This window comes from Periophthalmus magnuspinnatus, chromosome 15 (genome assembly GCF_009829125.3).
Source record: "Periophthalmus magnuspinnatus isolate fPerMag1 chromosome 15, fPerMag1.2.pri, whole genome shotgun sequence".
Classification (NCBI taxonomy): domain Eukaryota; kingdom Metazoa; phylum Chordata; class Actinopteri; order Gobiiformes; family Gobiidae; genus Periophthalmus; species Periophthalmus magnuspinnatus.
In genome coordinates, this window is record NC_047140.1 from 15,063,618 (window position 1) to 15,078,891 (window position 15,274).

At 38.6% G+C, this 15,274-nt stretch overlaps 1 protein-coding gene across 2 annotated transcripts in view; it reads right to left on the minus strand.

The window, feature by feature from the left end:
* The window catches only part of LOC117382962 (regulator of microtubule dynamics protein 2), a 59,773-nt gene that overhangs the window by 17,829 nt on the left and 26,670 nt on the right, over positions 1–15,274 (minus strand). The gene's annotated exons all lie outside the window — the stretch shown is intronic.

Consider the following 15,274-nt stretch of genomic DNA (forward strand, 5'->3'; position numbering starts at 1 on the left):
AGAGTGAGAAGTTTATAAGCACTTTTCACAACTTTCAAAGGCCAGAGGAGGAGTTTTGTCATCACACTGATGTTCACAACAACTTGCATGAACACCATCTATACTTCCTGGTTCGTGGGCTATAAAAACTCTTTATAATTAGTCGTGGACAGGACACAGCGGTCTTATTTTCATCGTAAGAGCTACTTTTACAATATATCTGTAATGGGGCAAGACGCATTTAACCTTTTTCCAAGATATTTTTGAGCAACCATAGACACAAATCATTTGGCCTTGAGGAGGGCCTCCGCCTGTTGTTTTCCATGGAAAAAAGAGTAATGTGTTCCTTTGGCTATATCTCCCTCAGTATGGCATAAAACTTATCCCTTGATGGGGATGTGCCAAAGTACGGTTTTAAATGTCTATTTCCATGATATCATGCAGATGACATGTCATACTGTACCTAAATTTTATATCTGTCAGTGCATTGTGCAAATTAAACTAATCATTTTTAGCACTTTTAACTTTGGCAAACACTGCTGCAGGGTAAATAACAAGGGATGACTTGTGTGAAGTGAAATCCTCCATGGAAATATCCCTCTAGTGCCCAGGCCTTATATCTGTGAATGAGTGTTCATGTTTGGGATGTGGAGGAGGTGTGTCTGCCTTAGGGACCTCTGCTGTTTATCTCCATGAGCTGAAACTCTATCTGCTACACTGTCTAAGCAGAACCAGGAAGTACGTGGAGAGGGGGAGTCTGAGCTGACAGGGGTAAAATACAGTGTGAGGAGGAGAGCGTGTTATTGTGCAAGAAAAACATGTATCACACATTTGACATTTCCCTATAAACAAAAGGATTGGGTATCTGTGGCTGGAGGGGTAAGGTTAATACACTGAAAAAAATGGTCAAAAAGAGGGGTTACTCAAATTGCAAACAAATTTGACAACGATAACTTGACTTTTTTATGATTACCTGCCCAACATATGTTTAAGTCTTACAAAGATCGCTTGACTGATTTTGAATCTCATGTTTTTGATTCCCCTCCCCATTATGAATGTTTGGGGGACCAGAGTGTTAAATATTATGTGTTCATTTAGCAAGGCCTACACACCTAGCAAGTGCTGGTAAAACCCAACACTGTTTCTCACAGGGAAGAGATCAAGTGAGAATTCATGGATTTCAGATTCCTGTTCCTGTTCAATGCAATATTTTGAGGCCTTTTTCCTATTCAAAAGACATAATATTTAGCTTTAAATTCTACATGTTTTTTATGCGAGTATTGGTGGATATTTCCTTTTACCTTTATATTACTGTAGACAACACCTTAAAACAGTCAAATCTAAAGCATGAACTTGAACTGTATCCTCCAAGGTCACTGCGAGTCAACAGGTGAACTCATGAACAAAACTCATGACAGGACGTAATTATCTTTGTGGGAGTCCATTGTTCCCGCGGTGACGACCCAAATCAACCAGTCAAGTTTACATTTATATTGTCACCACGGCGACCGGAGGCAGAACGCAGGCTGCCACGGAAACAGCCACCCAGCAAGCCAGACCGACGCGAGCAAAGGTCAAATTAAAGTCAGGCTCTGCTCCTCTGGCTCCTGTTTAATCCTGAGGTCTTTGTGTAGCGAGGTGCAGAGCTAAAGTTGGGGATTTGCAGTGACCAGGATTCACACGGAGGGATCATCCAAAACACAGGGGGATTATGGGTAGTGCAGTCCCAAACAAAAGGGGGGGCCCAGTGTCGCCAGTCTGCAGTGGGGCAGAGACCAGGGAGCAGGCGCTGTCATGAAAACATGTGTGACTGAATGTATGTGGGATTTAACACACATGGACCAGAGGAAGGGAGAGCCGAAAAACAGTATGGGCTAGTGTTTGGAGGGGGCAAGGGGCCATGGCACTTGACATAGCAAGCAGAGAGCACAAAATCTTTAGTCTCGCCGGAATCACAATCAGTATTAAATTTGAATGTGTACTATGTCACTTTTCTGGTGGGGAGACTAACACTTGTTTGTTTCCATGGAGATATTATTGCTTTGCAGAGAGACAGTCCCCCCACCATGTCTCCCCCTGGCGGGGGATGCCCAGAACACCAATCCAGGGAGGAGACCATCCAGAACAGATGTCCAATCCACCTCAACTGGCACCTCTCATTGTGGAGGAGCAGCAGATCTAATCTGAGCTCCTCCCATGTGACTGAGCACCTCAACCTCTCTCTAAAGGGAATGTCCTACTACCTTGCGAAGAAAACTCACACAAACAGTTAGACACGAGACATAGGGACCCATCGACAGACCTTGAACCCTGATTTTGCAGAAAACTCACCAAACGTTGAGAGAGAAAACAGTTCCAAACTTGGGATCTTCTTGCTATGAGACAGAAGTGCCACTATACATTACATCTACTGTTACTCTAGTAGCAGCACAAAGACAATTGTGAATTCATTAATAATGCAATGTGCGCATCAGCAGCTATATGAAACTATAATAAGATTGCAATCTGGAAGTTAGAGCTGAGACTGAGATGAGGGTGGGTTGGCTGTACCATATTTAGTGTAGTTCTAGTTTACTTCTTATATACATAGTATACACAGTGCACACAGTACAATATGTAGTGATCCACTCATGCTTTGTTGTCTCAAAAAGCTGTTCTAAAGCTGCCCACGTGCCCAAAAATGTATACTAGTACTGTGCCAAAATGTTTGGGAGAACTAGGAATGAGTTAAATTCAAATGACTACTTCTTTCGTTCATGGTTTCAAAATCCCCCGCTTAAAGGGCATTTTTTTCCATTGTGGGCGAGAGCATATGTCCATAGGATGACAGAGCGGTGGCTCTCAGGGGAAGTTAAGGCTCCTAAAGACATGACTTAGTTTCATCACCTCTTCAGTTTAAACACGAGGGTTGGAGCTCTGTGCATTTAGTCTGAGCTAAGTTTGAGTTTCCTCTGTCGTCCTCTGCCTGACTATTATAATGTAATCCTACTGTGATAACACGGGATCTATCAGCAGCAGTGTAAGCATAAGGGCATGTTACATAAAGTTTTGTCTATGAGGCAAATTTAGACTATGGCATCAAGGTGTTTCATAAGTACCCACTGTACAGTGTGCTACTGCAATTCCTGTTGGTACTGATGGCCAAATGCTTAGCACTTTTGGTCACTTTAGGTGGTCCACACTACACAATCTGGGAAAAGACCATTTCATTATAGATTGACAAAAATTTGAAGAAATGAACGGTCAAAAGTCCAGATGAGGTAGTAAGACAGTGGCTCAGTAGTAAGGGTGGGCAATATTGAAAAATTATATGTATGTTTTGCATATGTAGACAAGCCACAATATGCTATTTTTTTTGCCAAAATATAGACTAAAATAAAAGCATGTTCTTTTTCATTATGGATGTTTTTATTGTGTTGAAAAACATAGAAAAACATGTTTTTACTCTGAGTGGGCTTGTATCTCCACAATCCTGACTGGTACTTGGCCTGGAGGAGGGCCTCTTCCTGCTTGTTTCCATAGAAAAGTTGTTCCTTTGTGTATACTACTCCACAGAAAAATGTATCTTGATGGAGAATGTTCCATAGTGTGATTTTAACTTCCATGTAATCATCCAGTTCACTTTCCACCTCCAGAAAGTGCACTTTAGCGGTGCAGCTTGGTTAGGGTTAGTGTTGCACAAACTGTGAATGGATCATAAAAACTAGAAAAGTGCCAAATTATCACTTTATAATTTTGGGAGATTGCACTAGACTTTAACTTATTTTTAATCAGCACTTTAAAGAAGAAATCTTGTCCTTGCACCTGTTATATAACTATAATCTGTGACAGCTGTGCATCATTATTTTATCATTTGCACATTTTTAATCACAATATTGATTTAAAACTACTTAATAAAAGAAATAAGTCTGCCGACTTCCACGGTGCACAACAAAGAGCTGTGTTGTTGGCAGCACCTTCGATGGATAGATGAATGACTACGTGACACTGCTGAATCCTGCATGTATCACCGATTAAGAAAATAAAATTGGAGAGTAAGTACAGAGCAGTGGGCGTATGCCAGTGGCAGTGAAAACGGGAGCTGGTCGGCAATATGATGTCTTGAAAATAAGCGATTAAAGATTATTTCAAAGACAACTTCGACAGGATATGAGAAGGGGAAACAACTGTAACATGGTCAAAAGCTCTGAAAAGTAAATTCTTCTTTAATTATAGACGAGGGACTCAATATTCTAATTTTGGATATTTCTAGAACATCTCTCGCACCTTTACTCAGTGGTTACACCTCACATCCACAAATCCAAATGTTAGTGGTTTGATTACAGCTCATTATAATGATGTTGTGTCATTGGGCAAGACACTTTTGCCTAAGTATGAATGTGGTGTGAGAGTAATTGGTGGTGGTTGGAAGGATCAGTCTACTCAGGTTAGTAGTGGCTACAGCAGTAGATTACAACCAGCATGTGTGGTGACTGACTTACGTATTTTCAAGCACTTTGGGTGTTTTAAAAAACCAGTAGCAATCCAAAGCATCAAAAACTGAAGACATTTTACAGATTTTATAATGGAATGGCACCACCAAGGCTCTATATTGTGCAAAACTGACTCTGAGCGTTTTAAGGTTAACAGCAATTTTTTGCCTCAATTGAACAGCTTTTCTCTTCAGTACTCTATAAAATAACCTTAAAATGTTTGCTTTTATTTTTGAATAGTTTTGTTTTACCTTTTGTTGAGCTGAGATTCTTTGAAATTATTAAAATTATTCTAGTGAAGCTGTATGTGTTTAAAAGTTTAAAAGTTTAAAACCACAATGAAACATTTCTAGTATATCCACTTAATGACATCACAAGGAGGAACACAGTATTTTCAGTTTGAGAAAACAACACTGCCTAAATATGCAGGATCTGTGTGTAACATTTATGTGAATTAAACAAAACACAATTCCAGGTATGTTTGTGATGAGAAACATATTCACAAAATTAGTTGGTGTGTTTGGAAGTATGCTTAAATGTAATCACTGCAAAATTTTGAAGTGAAACTCAAAAGGTGTTTTTCAAGTTTCCTCGATAACACAAACTACCTAAACGAGGCCGTCCGGTCACACCCTTGGCTCCATGTGTGGCTCCACGCAAAGAATTATGCAACATTGAACTGCTATTGTCAGTCCTCCTCCTTTGACACTGTAATTACAAGGCACAGGGTTTTTACTGACTTCAGCAGTTTACACTATCAACACTCTGCACGTACGATTCACAGGCACTATCAAAATATATCACTAATATTGAACAAAAAAAAAAAACACTCAAAAACTACATTGTACAATATAATGAATGGGGGATGCAATTGGGAATGCAATTAACAGGTCTGATCAAAATGAAGAGTGCATGTAGAAAAGTTGTGCACAAAAATATGCAAAGTCAAAACAAGGATATGCATTAATAAACAATACTTTGTTTATTTTGGTAAAAGTTAGATGATAGGATGCTTTAGAGCAGGGGTCACCAACCCTGTGCCCGCGGGCGCCATGTCGCCCCCAAGCCTCACATGAGTCGCCCCGCAGACCGGTTCTAAAAATAGCACAACTCACTAATGAGCTGCATCTAAAATTAGATTTTATTCTGTTGCCTTTTTTTAATAACCCTTGCATTTATATAGATTTAAAAATGACAATATCATAAACATATGTTCATTATACGTGAAGTTTAGATAAGTTAAGGTGAACTTTGACCTACTCACTTCAAAGGTCAGTATTGTGCGCATGGCAAAACCAGTGCTCCGCTCGCGAGCACTGGATGCGCTGAATGCAGTTTCTTACTCCAAAACATGGTAGAAAATAAAGAGATCACTTTCACAACGATTTAAGACTGTAAATGAAACCTGCGCGTATCTCATCTGCGGAGCGACTGTGGCGACGGCAAAGCGGCACAATGTGGAGGGACACTTCACTACGTCTCACAAAGCTCCACACTAACTACCCACGGGGACGAGCGCTCCCCCACGGGGGCGCGCACTATGGGCAGAACAAGCCCAGAGCTAAACGCAGCTTTGGGTAAACAACAGGCTTTTTTCACGACACCGGTGAAAAAGTCACACAACGCAACCGAGATTTATTTTAAAAATATGTAAGCTTATTTTTCTTTAACATTACATAATTGATAACTTTATGAAACATGGTGCAATGTATATTATTTATGTTTTGTTAAAAAGGTTTGTCAATGGATAGTGAAAATGGGACACTTTTCCTATGAGATGTAGCTTTATTTGAACGCTTTAGTGTGAAAACATAACTGCACAAAACATGACTACACAGCTCTTTTAGGTTTATGGTAAAAAGGGCTCTGGGTGAGTTTTTAAATTTTTATTGTATAATTTGTGGAAAATGATCAATTTTGGCCCTATACAGTATATATTGGTATAAAAATATATGCCCAAAACTACTGGCAGTGCTTCTCCTTCTCTTTTCCATCCTTTCTCTGGTTTCTAAACAATCGGTATCGGCATCAGCCAAACTTGCAACTATAGACTCGAAGCGATTAAACCTCGAACTTTGAAGTTACTGAAATCTACACAGCCACTGCCACCTGTAGTTATTCAATATATTTCACCATAGGACTTTTGCCCAAGGGAAAAACAACATTATGGCGATATGTTCCTAACTCACAACAACCTTCTATAGGGCTGGGTGCTCCGGTTTCATTCTCATTAGAGATTATTATTATTTTTTTTTAAATGTCATAAAAAGCTAGAATTGCAATAAAAATATTTCAGTAAAATACCGGATTAAAGTTAGGCTCAGTTTCTCACCAATTTTCTTTTTTTGTCTAAAGGATTTTTTTTTTTTTTTTTTCCCCCATTATTAATTTCCACAACATATACAGTACAGCTTTTTAACCATTGCCATTTAACACAAATATAGTCAAACTTCTCCAAAGTCTGAACTGATCCAAACCACACACTTTTACTGACAGAGGACTGGCTGTAGATCTCCCCATTAAAAAACAAACTGATCACTGACAGAAATGACTGAATCTGTATTCAAATCCGATGAATTGCACAGCCCTATTTTTTAAAAATTTTTGAGATTTTTATAATCATGATTTTTCAATGAATGCACTGTACTTTAGATTTGAGGTTTTGCCGTGGGGTGAAGTTACTATAGTTCACCTGTAGTCCCTGAGGCAGCAGGTGTACAGAGCCGGTTTGATGAGCTTGTGTCCTCAACCCAACCTACACCTGTCATTGAGCCATTTCACACGAGACAGAGTGAATCATTCATAAAAATACCTCCAACTTCAGTCTGCAGAAACAAGGAGAGTCCAAGCAGTGCAAGTGTGGATATTCCACTTGTTTATAGAACTGCTGGAACATAAGGATTAAGATGTCAACGTCATTGGGTTAATCGATAACCGTGATGAGACGTGATTTTTACATTAGTAGAGATCAACCAATATGTTGGTTTTTTTTCATGGCCGATGCTGATATTTTAGAACCCAGAACTGCCAATAACCAATAACCTCTGCCAATATAATTTAGGACCAATATGTATGCAAGTGTTTAAGTTTAAAAATGTACTTAAAAAGAAAAATGTAAAAGTATTTTATGCAGATTTTCACTTAAAAGTAGTGATTTTGATAAAGAATTTTGTTCAACAGAAACAACTGAATCAACAGTTTTTTTTCCTAACCATTTTTATTTGTATATAATTTGTCTCAAACCATCAATGTGTTAAGCCTTTTTAGCAGGCCTCAAACAATAATAAAAAAATAAAATAAAATAATAATAATAATATTTTTTTTGTCCTGTTAAAAAATGTAGTGGAGTAAAAAGTACAGATACATACTATCAAAAAATGAAAAAGTAAAAAGCACCCACTTTAAAATCTACTTAAGTAAAAGCACAGATTCCTAAAAACTGTACTTAAAGTAAAAGTAGTAAAGTATTGTACTTGTTACATTCCATCACTGCCACTTAAGTGTTATAATAAAACTTTGATTTTCCATTAAGTAGTTAGCCCAAACTAAATATCTTGCTATACTGAGATTTCAGTCCGATACACATAAAAGGGTAAATATCTCTGATTGTTAGAACTAAAAAAAAAATAATAATCGTTACCATTTTAAAAGCAATAAAGTCATTTAAATTCAATCTGTACTCCAACAAATATAAACATGCATTCATAACTCACTCTAAATACAGCTAAAATACAATTACTTGCTTGACTAAAGACATGTCCAACCAATTGATGAGTCGATTAAAAAGGAGATGTGGTAAAAGCTCTTAAAACTATTGAGTACCGTATATGTATCTGACCCAAACTGCACGCACAAGACTACACCTGCACAGGAGTTCATGCAAAAACTATTTATGCAAAAAAAGTACTAGAAAACAATGTACTTATATACAGACAGATCAAACTTGTGAGTTTAATCTGACTTTTTATACCAAAAAGCTCTTTCACTCAATAACTTCTCTTTTCTGTTGTTGTCCCACATAAATCCTTATAATCTAAATAAAATGATTAGTCGACTAATACAAAATTTGGTCAATTGACTAAACAACTAAAGGCCCACAGCACCATCTCCTTTAAAACTAACAAAACAATATCACTTTGATGACTGCATTGTTTGTATGTTTAAAAGGCTGTATAAAAAACTGATACTAATTATAATAAGAGTTTTTACCATATCACCAAAACAGCATTTGTGATACCCAATTTTGAATATCACTTTTTTTTTTTTAAATATCTACCTCCTTTACCTGGGCCCTTCTTGCTGTGAGGGGAGAGTGCTAGATTTTCAACCACTGTGCTACCAACTGTGCAAATGCATCTGTCAAAACATTCAACAGAGATGCACAAAAGCTTTACACTGATCTAGAAAATGACTAAGCACTCATTTCAATTAGATACAACTGGTGCAATAACATGCTATACAACCAAACGCAACAGAGCGGCACAAAGTTACCAGTGTTAAAAATACTTCTGTCATCAAGCACAAAGAGCTTAGTCAAATGGCTCTTGTGGGTTTGAAGTGCACTTACTTTTCATTCACATATTAATTTAAGCACAAACAAACTCTGAAGAAGCGTAGACGTTTCCTGCTTTAGTTCACCGTGTTCTTTATAACCCACATAACTAGTTCTGCACCAGTAATCACGTCAGAGTAAAATATAATTACCTCCTTTCTACAACCTCTTCACTTAGCTTTTACAAGTTTTTTTTTTTTTTTTTTCAAAGTTCACAATGGACAAATGAAATAAACTGCAAATATATTTAAAGTGGGGCTGAGCATGTCCACTAGTCCGGAGGTGGGTGGTTAGATCCCTGTCCTGGGCTGTATCATTTGGCTGAGACACTGCAGTAACAATGTATTAATAGGTCTGTATTTAGTGGAGGGTTCACTTTCACCCCTCGCTCAAACTGCACCCAGTTGTGACTGCAGGGAAAGGTCAAGGTGTTACAATCACACTCAGGATGGTGCTCTGTTATGTCATCGCCTTTGAAGCTGCACACGCCAGACCACGTGTCCACAGCATAGCTATTCATTTGTTAAGGTAAAAGGCTGCAGTCGGCTCCGGTATCCAGCCAGAATAGAATCCCAATGGAAAGAATCGGGATCGTCTAAGCTCTTCTCCCTACTGTTAATTACATTCTTGCGTCCGCTGCTCCATGCAAAATTTGAGCTGGGGTCCCACTTTCTACATTGTATGCAAGCAAACACTGAAGATAAAGCAGGTTAAGAATCAGAATCAAACCAGCAACTTTCTATTGGGCAGAGCTGTAGTCTTAAATGAATCTCAGTAAGTGGTAATAGCTCATTTGGCTTCTTGAGCAGAAATAATTTCAGTGGCAGAACAGGAAATGAGAGGCAGTTGTCTAAACCTGTGCCAGACAGGTGACACGCCGAGCCACATTCGGGAAACAGGTGACAACTTTTCTCACGGCATTGCTGCTCTAAGTAAACAAACCAGAGCTGTATAAACTACCTTTTACAGCAGCCAGCCCTGCTCTCTGCACTGTACTATTCAAACGTCTTGGTTTATTTTTTAGATTATTTCAGTGCTGCTGGGGCAACCTGTTATAAGAGGCCCATCTAGAGCTAGGCTTTGTCAAAATAAACAACATTAAACGTGAAATTAAATCTGAACCTGCGCAAGTTTCGCGTGGAGACCTGAACAACATGCATTTGAAATCAGGGCTCTATCACACTACATGTCTGCGTTATGTATGTGTAATTTTATAATGTTCTGTAATTTTAGACCACATTCAGTTAAAAAAATACAAGAAAAAACCTATGAAAATCAGTCATTGGCATTTTAAATTATGGAGCAGTGGATGTTTTCTTAACTACAATAACATATTTGATACTGTAGGTACAGTGAAACCTGTCAGAAAGGAAAAGGGTCAAATCATTTAGGTCAAAAACTGCCTCTCTCCCTACCTCCTTCTCTCCCTCCTTCCCTCCTTCTCTCTCGCTCCCTTTCTCTTGCTCCCCCATCTCTCACTACCTCTCTCTCACTCTATCCCACTCGCTCGCACTCTCTTTCTCTCTCCTGTCCTCTCTCTTTCTCTCGCTCTCTCCTCCTCCCTCTCTGCCTCTTTCTCTCTCTCTTTCCCTCTGCCTCCTTCTTTCTTTCCCTCCGTCTACCTCTCTTCTGTTCCTTTCTGTTCTCCCCCCCTCCTCCCTTTTTCTTTCCATCCCTCCTCAGTGTCTCACCCTCCCACAGCTCAAAGTGCATTTTTCCCTCTACTTTTCTGCTGTCCGTTCAAATTACAAGACGGGGTTAAGAGTCTTACAAATTCCATTAGTGAATATGGGATTAAGCATTAAGCCTTTTTAAAACTGTTGCCAGTAATTAACTAAACAAACAGAGCCTTTTGTAACGTGGTACGTGCATGAGCCCGGCCTAATTATGTGGGAATACAGGGAAAAGGCTGCCGGCTACAAGGATTTTAGGCCCATGGAAATGTACACGGGAATGCTACGGTCTGCTTTATAGGAAATGTGACTAATGTAAATGGAAAGTATAAATGTTGTATATAAATGTAAGGTCTTCCTAAACAAGTCTGATTGATAGCATGAGCTCATGGGAAATGAGTTATTTACTGGGGTGTTTTACTACTATACACTGATGACATTGCAGTGTCCCACTTTGGAATATTTTACTTTTTATTTTAAAAACATATTTACCAATTTGGTGTTATGAGAGAAAACAGTGTATACTGTTGTTGTGTACTTAGGCAACACACTTGTCCATGTACAAGTCCATGTACCAATGCTGATTTTTGTAGTAATACAGTGAGTTCTTGGATCTAGGCACTAATAAAAATGATCAGGTTCAATATTTGTGCATTTCAGGGCAAAGTACAATGAAATCAACAGGAAAATTCTGTCTCTTGCCCCCATCTGGGAGTCTGACGTCATCACATCCTGAAGACCACCAGTGCTGTGATATGTGCATGAGTGAGTGGTGGTGGTTTGCAGATTTTCAGCCTTGCTTCAGTCATTGTACACCAGGGCAGCTGTGGCTACAGAATAGCTTTGATTGCTTATACCATTTCCAGGTATACACCAGATGCATTGTTGTAACTAGTTTTTACACAAACTATAGCACTGCATAACAAACCAGGACTGAACCCTGGACTAAACAATCAATTACTCAAACTTATGTCATTTACATCTTTTACAACAGCATTACCAAATGATTCACGGTAAACAAACCCATAATGTCCATAATAAGAGAGGAAAGATGTTGGCAAACTGTCTGTTATTTTTTTTACTTTGAAACAGGTTTAATGTTCCAGCCAGATCTGGTGCAATGTATGTAAATATCCCATTCATTCTACACTGGGAGGGAGTATCTGAGCTCCTCTTACACTCCACTGGATCATTCATTACAGACTTAATGTATGAATGAAGTGTACATGAGCCAACGGGAATGAATGCAGTTTATAGTACATATCATATCCATTACTACTGTCTTCCAGGAATCTGGTGATACAGTACAGATCACGATGCGCACTATGATAAGATCCAGATACCTCCAGACACTGACTAGTACTGCTAACAAAGGTGAGGTAAAGCATTATTATCATAACAGTCCGCAGTAGCTCTGAGTATTTAGAAAAGTGTTGGTTTTATCCATTGAATAGTTTCAGTGTATTTTTGTTTATCGTGATATTGTCAATTTAATATTGTGACAGGCCTAACTATAAGATGCCCAAAAGCTGACTAAAGCCCGGCACACAGTACAGGATTTGTCAGTTTTAAACAATTTGTAAACTTGCAACAAGCAACGCAGACCACAGACTCAAAGAGAATGTGTGTGCAATCGTTCAGATAAATGCTTTTTAAAGCACATAATCTTTGCAATAAATTACAGGAAGTGGAATCCCTATTCCTATCCGGCAGCAGCTTCACCCCGATGCTCACTGCCTGGATTCAGGTAAACAGACATATGCAAGGAACTACTCTCGCCTTTTTACATAAAAAACAAAACAAAACAAAACAAAAACTAAAAAAAAACTTTCAAATTGAATTAATAGTGCTGTTTGTGGATTAGATGTCATAATGGATAATATGGATGAGAATGCTGCAGTTTAACTTCACAACTTTATGAGAGGTGAGGAATAAAGTAGTCTTTAAATTACTTTTGCTATTTTTGCTTGTATCTTGCGCCTCTGTGTCAATCACTCCATTTGCCCCCGGTGCTCTATTTTATTGGCTGTTGCCGTGTTGATCTTTTGAAGGTTACGATATGACACAGCAGCTTAGAGTCGCACAGACACCACACATGAGGAGTGTGGTGGATTCAAAATTGTATACAAAGCTCCAGTGTCTTCTGTACTGTGTGGCAGGCCTATGTATTGACATCACAGATTCAATTATTCATCCATATGTCATAATAATTATTTAATACCATTTTTTATGTCTTCATTTTATTCTTCATTTTATTTTGCAACACAGCAAAATACACATTGGTATTCAGTATAACCAGAAGCAAGGTCAATAGAAGTTAGTGACCAGAGCCTGGTGCTGTTGTGCAAAATGACAAGAAATATATACCGGTAAATAAAAAATATGACACACTTATGCACATAATCCTATCTTAGAGTCAGACTTGAATAACTAAATCAGGACTAACCCAGGACTAACCCAGGACTAACCCAGGACTAACCCAGGACTAAACAAGAGCCAAGCAAGGACTAAACAGGTCTAAACAAGGTCTAAGGAAGGACTAAACCAGGTCTAACTAAGGACTAAATCAGTTCTAACCAAGACTGAACCAGGACGACACCAGGTCTAACCCAGGACTAAATCAGGTCTAACCTAGGACTAGATCAGGTCTAAGCAAAGACTAAACCATGACTAAAACAGCCCATAATGCAGTTCTGGAGATGCTGTGACCCAGTTTTTGAGCATCAAAATATGTCCATTGTCAAACATTCTCAAGTCCGCCTACTAACCAACGATTCATTGATAAAAAATTGTTACGGCATCAACTGTACTGTGCTCACAGCTCAGTATTGGTGATATGAGAGTCAGGTTTGGACACGAGAGCAGTTCCATTATTAGAGGAATGTTCAAATACAAATGTCAGACCCATTCGGCAGAATAATTATTTGAAAAGGGGGATTTTCCACTGACTCACCTGGCAACCACCAACCAGTTGCGAGCAACCACGGAGATATGGAGGAGTTAAGCCAAGGTCAAGGTTAAATAAGAATTATGTGATGAAAATTGTTAGCAGTATCCCAATTGGTACAATATTACTCAAATTACTTCACCAAACAATATTGGAACAATATTTACACATATTTTACTACACAGTAGTTTTGAGAGCCATTAGCACTCTCCCTACTAGTTGTATAATTCAGTGTTTTCCAACCACAGGTACATGAGTAATTAACAAGGGGTACTCTCAGAGACTGTATAAAGAAGCATAGTAAGTTAGTGTGACATCTGACTACGAATATCATAACAATCAAAGAGCCAATCAGTAGCAAGGGTGTTGAATGCCCCTTCCTGCCCACACCGCTGCTTTAGTGCTGTCAATCAACTTGTTGCTAACAATAGCGGGGAGGCTTTAGCAAAAGAGGGCAGCTCATTGCTCTGTTATTAAAATTCATAGCTTGATTTAGGGACAAAATAGTGAAATAAAAAACACAGGATCATGTAGACTGGGTAATATGGATGTTTTATGTCTGCCAGGAACAGTTACAGAGAGAGGGGCGACATTTTTTCAACAGAAAGCTAAATTAGAGTCAGAGCTGATGGAGCTGAAAGCGTGCGCGTGCTTACTTACCATTTGGAATATGGGGGCTAGTGCATGAGCAATGTCCATTTAAACATACAGTCTAAAGTGAAATTTTATAGTATTTAAAAAAAAAAGTTATCAAGTTATTCTTAGGTACTTCTTGGAGGATTTGTGGATTTTTTATGTCAATATTAAAATGAGAAAATGTAATAGTAGTACTTTAATACAACTTAAAGCCATAGTATGCAACTTTTTAGCCCAAAAAATAGACTTAAATATAGGTGTTTTTTTTCAGTGTGGTTGTTTTTATTGCACTGACAGAAATGAAAAAGTGGGCTCGCATCTCCACAAACCTGATTCTTTATTTGGCCTCGTGGAGGGACTTCTTCTGCTTGTCTCTAGGAAATGTGGTTTCTTTGGCTATAATTTTTCACAATATAGTTACATTTATTTGCCTAGTACCTGAGTTAAGGGGTACTCGCTCTTAAAAGGTACTCATGATCAAATACATTGGGAAACCACTGGTCTAATGTTATACAGGCCGAGTTATTAGTTGGTCAAGAATTTCTTTAATTAACTACAGTACAGTGTGTACCTTTTCACTGGCTTATACAATAGAGTACAACGTGACTATTCTCTCAGACAGGAAACATCCAAAGTGAGATATAGATATGAGACTATATACAATTTGTGTTTGAGCCAAAAGACACTGACTCAACCAATGTTTACATTCCTGAACTCAGATGTGATACTATCACTCAGAGATGGGAAAGACAACGTGTTTGGGATGTACGGGAGCAGGAGACTACCTCATGAGTGCAAATTACTTCTAAGCTGCAACTTTTCAAGGAATTTCCAAAGCTCCTACTGATAACACAAGTCTGCAGGGATGTGGGCTTTGCGACTTGTCATTTTTGATTTGTTCGTTTTACCTCCAGTGAACCATACCGCACAGAGAGAGAGAGAGGCCCAGAGGCAAAATCATCATTCAACAACATTTTAGGCCCCAAAAGGAAAGTACCTGTGTCCATATGTGTAG